Source organism: Rattus rattus, chromosome 10, assembly GCF_011064425.1.
Source record: "Rattus rattus isolate New Zealand chromosome 10, Rrattus_CSIRO_v1, whole genome shotgun sequence".
Classification (NCBI taxonomy): Eukaryota; Metazoa; Chordata; class Mammalia; order Rodentia; family Muridae; genus Rattus; species Rattus rattus.
This window is the reverse complement of record NC_046163.1, coordinates 42498933-42507315: the sequence shown is the minus strand read 5'-3', so window position 1 is coordinate 42507315 and position 8383 is coordinate 42498933. Positions and strand designations below refer to the sequence as shown.

Genomic DNA, 8383 nt, shown 5'->3' with positions numbered 1-8383 from the left:
GGGGAGCTGAGGACAACACCGCTGGCTGGTGGTCATCAAACTCATCAAAGCCAACAAAAAAAGGTGAGGTCCAGTCACAGGGAAAGATGGCTGCCGTCTTTCCTAAATTGTTGAACCTGCCACTGCAAATGGAAGCTCTCAGTGAGCAAAGACACAAAAGTAGGGCTGATTATCAAGGTCAGGGACATAGTAGTTTTAAATGACAATTTGGCATACAGATATGAATGCTTTTTTTCAAGATGAGAAACTGCCCTGCAGCCAATAATTAATTTTAATAAATGACTTTTGGAAGTAGTTTCAACATGTGGATAAATACTGTGCTTTGAAGAATTGCTACATTCAGGAAGAGGTCTTTGGAGCTCTGATTCTAAGAATCTGTTCCAGAACGAGGGAAATCAAGCCTAGTTATTATCTGAGAGTTAAGACAAGGTGCGTTTTAATCCTTGACCATTAGGAAAACACATGAAAATTACATGGAAGCACCATCTTCTCTCAGTGACAAGAAATAAATATGAGTGACAATGCTGATGAGACTCTTTGGTGGGGAGGTTGGAAATCAATATGGAGGCTCTGCAGAAAACCGAAAAGAGAACTTCCATATAAACTGTAGTAAACATGTAATTTACAATAACCAGGATATAGAATTAGCCTGGATGCTCTCCAGTAGCTGATACAAAAGATTCAAAATGTACAGAGTGGAGTTTTACTCAACTACAATGAAGGATGAAATGCCATTTTCAGGAAGCTGGGTGGAGCTTGAGACCCTTTTGAGCAAAATATTACAGCATATTTTCTCTTATAATATATGTCACCACTCTAGAGGTGTGGGACTGGAGAGAACGGAGCTGACTAAAGTCTCATGCAATATTCAACTTTATTCAGAATCCCAGACAATTTACACTCTGAGGGTTAAGAGAGGTCCCATGCATAAAGCTCTCATGAGTTCAAGATCACAAGGACAAGTGTCACATAGCAAAAATCATGCATTTACATAGAGGCATATAAAGGATAATCTAATATTTAATTGAATACCAACATCAAGCAGTAACGAGTAATCTGAAGTAAACTCACCACTGTCTGCTACACCTGGGAGAAACACAAAAACACATTCCAAGAACAATTTTGTGTTTTGAAGAAACTGAGATCACAGGACTCTTGTCTTGTTTCCTTGGAGTGTTCTCACAAGCACTTGAAAAGTCTCCTAGTCTCCAAAGATGTTTACCTTTCTGGACTATGTTCCAGCAATCTAGAATCTAGATTTATATGAATATGTGTGTATACATATATATGTAGATATACATGGATATATACATATGTTTTTATGTATATCTACATATATATCTAGAAATAGATGTATATGTTTACATAATATATGTTATATATGTATATATTATATGTGTACATATATATGTGACAAGATGTTATAAAAGGGGAATAGTAGGAAAAGAAAGGGAGTACAAGAGATGATAAGGAGAAAGAACAAACACATATATTATACATCTTCTTTCATATGTAGAACCCAGATTTAACAATACTGTGGTTGCAAGACAGCATTCCTGGGGAGACGTGGACACACAAATATTCTGCAGGGCCAGCTGAAGTTGCTCATCGAGAGTCTGAGCCCAGCTTTAGATATCACTTCAGGCATTTAAAGTTTGGAATTCTGACCAAAAATCACCACAAGTCCACTTTTCAGGGATTACATAGGCTTCTTCAGTTTTGATTGATTGATGGGTGGCTAAGAAGGTCACTGCAAAACGTGACTATGCAGATGGCATGTCAGTCCTGCATGCCCAGGCTCACTTTTGGTACACGAGGTGGCACTGCTCAAAGGCAGATCATGTAGTTTTGCTCTTCCTGTATTGGAGTGTCTTTCCAAAACAGAAACCTGTACGACTCTGAAAAAGGGTTTACTCTGGCTTACAGTTTAAAGCTACAGTCCACCATAGTGAGAAAGGTACAGCATAGGGGACTGAAGAGGTTGGGATGCCTTGTATCCACAGTCACGAACAAGAGAGAAGTGAGTCTCTTCTCTTTCTCTCTTTCTCTCTTTCTCTCTCTCTTTTTCTCTTTCTTTCTCTTTCTTTTTCTTCCTCCTCCTCTTCCTCTTTCTCTTTCTCTTTCTCTTCCTCTTCCCCTCTCCTCCCCTCCCCCTCCCCTCCCGTTCCCTCTCCTCTCCTCTGCTCTGCTCTCCTCTCTCTTTCTCTTTCCCTTTTCTGTCTTTCTCTTCCTGTCTTTCTCTTTCTGTCTTTCTCTTTCTCTTTCTTTTGCTCTTCCTCTTTCTCTCTTTCTCTCTTTCTCTTCCTCTTCCTCTTTCTCTTCCTTTTCCCCTCTCCTCCCCTCCCCCTCTCCTCTCCTCTCTCTTTCTCTTTCCCTTTTCTGTCTTTCTCTTTCTGTCTTTCTCTTTCTCTTTCTTTTGCTCTTCCTCTTTCTCTCTCCCTTCTCTCTCCTCTCCTCTCCTCTCCTCTCCTCTCTCTCTCTTTCTCTTTCCCTTTTCTGTCTTTCTCTTTCTGTCTTTCTCTTTCTTTTGCTCTTCCTCTTCCTCTTTCTCTCTCCCTTCTGTCTCCTCTCCTCTCCTCTCCTCTCCTTTCTTCTCTTCTCTTTCTCTTCTTCTCTACTCCTCCCACCACTATTTACGTCAGAACCCTAGCTCTTGGAATGGCACAGCCCATGTTCAGGGAAATCTACTCTCCTCAGTTAAACCTCTCTGAGAAGACCCTGATAGATGTGTTTATCTCCTAGGTAATTCTAAGTTCAGTAAAATAGACAATGAAGATTACACATACTATTTTTTTTGTCTAAAAGCCTGGTGTCTGGCAGCACATCAGGTTTGTGAAAAACCACTATGTATTGTTAATAACATAGGTAATTCTCTTGATGGTAAAGTGAAGCACCAAATGAGATATTTAATTTTAGTTTAAAAGAAAGTTAGAGAAGACGATTAAGAAATATTATCCTTATAAATTTTGATAATGGGAAGTTATTTTGAAATATTAGCTCTTGGCATATATTAGTTCATTCAAATAACTGGAAATCCTTACCAAAAGTAAAATTTGTCTGTCTTCAGAGACTAGCATATAGGCCTGAAGGACATTGTCTAGGGTCTGAAAATAGGGAAATGGTGATCATGATAGGTACTTACACCTATCTTAGTGAATTTGCTTATATGTTCATTTTGATATTTGTTGAAAGTTAAACACAATTTCTTACTGGTGGATGATAATGCTGGCATAAATTACAAACAGCAATGACTCCCCAATATGATACAATTTGCTTATATTTCATAGCAATGTGAATTATCTTGTCAAATAAGATCTCATGCTGCACTCCAAAATGATGACGAAGAAGAAGAGGAGGAAGAGGAGGGGGAGGAGGAGGAAGAGGAGGAGGAGGAAGAGGAGGAGGAGGAGGAGGAGAGGAGAAGAAGAAGAAGAAGAAGAAGAAGAAGAAGAAGAAGAAGAAGAAGAAGAAGAAGAAGAAGAAGAAGAAGAAGAAGAAGAAAGCTGAGGTTGCTCATAAGATTCAAAAAATTAAATGGTATTCTTCATACTATGAAATATGAAAGTCAGAAGATAAAACCACACATTAACCTCTTAAATTATTCTACCAAAATGTGCTCTACTGACAGATACAAGTCTGATTGTTGGTAGGGGCAAAGCCTAAGATAGGAATCACATATTGACTCATCTCCTGGAGGATGGAGCCTTCAGAAATCCGAGTTACAAAAAGGTGACATCTACATTTCATTCTGAATGTAAATCCATCACCTGTATGAAGACAGATTTCTAATCTCCCCTTTACACTAGTTTTTCCTTGTCTCAAAGCCAGGGAGACATCACAGCAGCATGAGCGGGTCACAAGCTTTGGGAATTCCTACCAGTGCTGCCCTGTGGGTACACTGTGGACTTTGCAATTCTCCAATTTCTTTAAACTTTTAAGTCTTTTCATTGAAAAACAGAATAAGAGGAAAAAAAGAAAAGAGAAGAGGAGAAGTCAACTATCTTGCTTGTTGGCAGTCCTATCACACAGAACCAAGAAGAAGACTATTAATGGTGATGCATTTCCCTAATGACACTGGAGCATCTGACCTATAGTTCTTACAGTGGCTTCACGTTGTGCTGCCCAGCTTGAACTCTTAAAAACCTCCAGATTGCTAAACCAAGCATCCTCCAATTTTGCCAAGGAAAATAAATCTATTTTCCTATTTCCTGTGCTCTGTCAGGGTTAAAAGCCATAAAAGGAAGCCAAAATTCCTCCACAGTAGGCTCACAGACCTAAGGAGACCATTATTTTCAATGTAGAAATAATCTTCCTTGAACTGATGTTCTTGCTGGCCACATTGAGCATTGAGAAATCAGGGAAACCTTTTCTAAGGAAACAACATTGAATTGATTGAGGAATTTGACCTGAGATAACAGGAAGTGGTCTTCAATTACTGTCTACAGCCCAGGATGGCATTGGTAGACCACTCTGGTGAAGGTAGGTGGGGGTTGTGTGTAAATCTTGGGGACAGTGACTACTTGAGATGCTTAGCTAAAGCAAAGCAAGGTTTACCCGCCATTCCTCACAGGAAGACAAAGCTAGCCTGATGCCAATGGACTTCTCTGAATTTCCCCTCTTTCCAAGGCAGGGGAGCTCACGTTAGGAGAGGCTAGTTCAACACTTTTCAGAAGTCTTCAGTGCAAACATATTTCATCCATTAGGGTAATGTTTTCCTCAGGCTTGGCCAGGAATAAATCCCAACCTTCTCCCCTTAAGATCCCAAGGACACAGCTGATTTGTTTCCAGTTGGGGCAATGAAATGTTTAAATGAGAAACACATGTCCGTTTGGTCTGGAGAGGACACGTTAGGCAGCTTCCTCCTTGTTTATGAGGGCCTCCATGCAGCCATAACCTGACAGCCGCAGACACTCTAAACGTGCGACTTGCAATTAACTCCTAGTAATAATTCCTTCTAGGGTCCGGGTACATTTTAATTCGATGTAAAGTGATCATTATCTAGTATAAGCTTTCAAGTGCTCTTCAGTTTAAAAGAGGGGGGTGCTCTTGAAAACCTTATTTAATTATTGCCTTCCTCTTTCTTGGAACACAAATAATTTGACCAAAGTGCTCCACCCAAATGCCCATGAGCCCATAATGCTGTCTGTTTTAGATAATGTATCCCTGTGGGTTTTTCTTTTCAACATTAAAAAAAAAAATCTGATTTTTTTTCTAATCCTGAATCCCAAGCAAAATCTCCTGAGAAAACTAAACTTAATAAAGAGAGGTTGCCAAGTTAGAGGATTCTCAGGAAATGATCACATAGGAGAGTTTGAGACTGACACTTTAGCTACCTGGGCAGGGGGATGAGAAGATGTACGGTGAGAAAGGACCTTGAGGTCGGCCCTGCCTGGAGCTGCTAACATGGTCCCGATGTGTGTCCACGGCCCCGTGTGCAGCTCATACTGAGTCATTCTTGTAAATAAATTAAATCCTGGTAGGCTTAATCAGACTCTGTGTCATGTTCTTTGGGTAGTGTTTCAAGAAATAATAAGAGTTTGGAAGCAGAAATGATCTTTAAATTGTTCACACCAGCATGTGATTCAGTTGCTATTCATGTTAGCTGATATGACCATCAGCGTCTTTCAGTATCCTAAATAATGTTCTCTGGTGTTTTCTAGTGTCTGTACATTAGTTAAAGACTATAGATTTTTTTTAATGATACCAAGCCATATTTACTATTTACATTATTATTAATGAATTTATTAAACAAATATTTTATCGTACTTACACCATTTAGACGTCTATAATAATGAGCAAGAGTATACAGAAGGTCAGAAGTACATTAAGAATAACCTAAGACATAAAATTCCTAAGAGTTCCCAGAAGTTCTGATGTCTTGTTTTCTAAATCCCTAAGATTAACATTTTTCGATACAAAGTAGCACTAGTTAGTCCTGGGTTAGGGAGAAACACCATTCTTGAATGTAACATGAGGACTCTGATGTTCAGTGAAGAAGCAAAGAAGGATGAAAATATTTTGAACTTAGAAATCAGGAGTTAGGGCTGGAGAGATGGGTCAGAGGTTAAGGGCACTGTCTGCTCATCCAGAGGTCGTGAGTTCAATTCCCAGCAACCACATGGTGGCTCACAACCATCTGTAATGGGATCTGGTGCCCTCTTCTGGCCTACAGGTGTATATGCAGGTGGAACGCTGTATATATAATAAATAAATCTCAAAAAAAAAAAAAAGAAAAAGAAGAAAGAAAGAAAGAAAGAAAGAGAGAAAGAAAGAAAGAAATCAGGAGTTAGAGTAGGCCACTCAGGCTCCTGTGACTCTTACAAAGTGGAAAATACTAACATGTAACAAAATTGGTGATAAAAATCGAATTAAGGTTAATCTTTATATCATTTAACACCATTCAATACACTCTTTACAAATACCCCATACCAATGCAAAGAATAACCACACATAATATTTACCAAATTTTGTGTGCCCGTGTGTAATTTTGAGAATAGTAATTGGGGTTAATTGGTAAATACTGTTTATCAGACAAGCAAGGTTAATACCTGCAATAATAAATAGCAAATGGAAAATGTTGAAGTCCATCAAGGTTGCCTGGCAACAGCTCCATGTGTAATTATGAGCACTCTGCCGAGGCTGATGAGTCTCTCCAGTCTGCAGAACAGGACCAGGAGTGCATGCTGTGAAGAGAGGGCAAAGTTTTAGACCTAAGAATCCTTCCAGATCTGATTTAAACTGGGCCTTCCTTCCAATCAAAATCCAACTTATTAAAGGGGGGAAACCATGGAAAGGGGATCAGCTAGAACGGAAAATGAGAGGTCAGGTGTGCCTGAGGATCCTACCAAACAGTCAAGGTCATCAGGACATCCAACATTCCCAGTGTTTCCCAAGCTCAGTCATTTAAGTACTGTCTTGTACTTGGTGCAACATCTGCCGACCACCTGGATTCCTATTTACTTAATATTTTCTTTAATTTGGCTTATTTTGTTACTTCGCCTTGTCCCAAACAATAATAAACATGAAATTATTGATTGATGTGCAAATTATATTTCCCTCGGGCACATTTACATAACTATTACACATATCATAACACATTGGTACATAAGTATGACACTAAACAAATGTCCATCTGCGTGCCACCAAGCATCATTTACTGCTGGACTACGCTTTGGGAAATTGCACCAAAATTCACTAACCAAGCCTGGAGGAAAAGCATCTTGTCTGGATGAGCAAGGCAGGCAGGTCCTGTGCAGCCACACATGGACCCATGCTCAGAGGGCCCCAGGCTTCCTTTAATGCTCAGCTGTCACCTTCTTGAAATTCTGAATACGTTTTCAACAAGTGGTTCCATATTTTTCAGTTTTCACCAGGTTTTGCAAAGTGTGTAGTCAATCCTGAAGGGGTAGAGCACTAGGAAAGGCTGGCAGCTAGTATAGTTCAATGGTGACACTGAAGAATTCTTTACTTCAGGAGCTCCTTTGCGATGAATCGTTAGAAAGCTGTTAGGGGTGTTTTAGAAATAGGACCGTGAAGCTTTGCGCTTCCTCTTTCCCAGCCAGCACCGAGTGATGGGCATCTCTCAGGACAACTCGCCCAAGCACTACAAGAGAAAACCCTACTACAAGAAGCAGAAGAATGAGCTGAGACGGCCCGCTGCCAACACTAAGCTTGGTCCTTGCCGCATACACAGTCCGAGTTCGAGAGGCAGTAACGTGCCCTGAGATAGGATGTGGGGAAGTTTTCCTGAAGCTCTGAGTGTTGTACTCGAAAACCAAGGATCATTGATGTTGTCTACAATGTATCTAATAATGAGCTTGTCCGCACCAAGACCCTGGTGAGGAACAGCATTGTGCTTGTTGACAGCACACGGTACCGACAGTGGTACGAGTCCCACTATGCGCTGCCCCTGGGCCGCAAGAAGGGGGCCAAGGTGACCCCTGAGGAGGAAGAGATTTTAAATCAAAGATGGTCAAAGAAAATTCAAAAGAAATATGACAAAAGGAAAAAGAATCCCCAAATCAACAGTCTTCTGGAGGAGCAGTTCCAGCAGGGCAAGCTTCTCGCCTGTGTTGCCTCAAGACCAGACCAGTGTGGCAGAGCAGATGGCTATGTGCTTAGAGTTGAGGGACTGGAGTTCTATCTGTGGAAGATCAAAGCCCGGGAAGGCAAATAAACCATCATTCAGAGCTTGGGTAATAAGGGTGTTTGCTGTTATATGTATATATATTATTCATTTTTCTGGAAGTAACTAGATATAGTCCACACATAAGGGTCTGATTTCATACAGTGGGTTATCATTGGAATAATTAGTTTGGGAAAGGAAGATCTCTTTAAGGTCAGGAACAGCTGGGGAACATGGGAAATGATGAAGAACTTCATC

General features: G+C 40.3%; 1 pseudogene; it reads left to right on the top strand.

Annotated features, from left to right (window-relative positions):
- Window positions 1–7571: 7571 nt before the first annotated feature.
- Window positions 7572–8176, top strand: LOC116911783 (annotated as a pseudogene).
- Window positions 8177–8383: the final 207 nt, after the last annotated feature.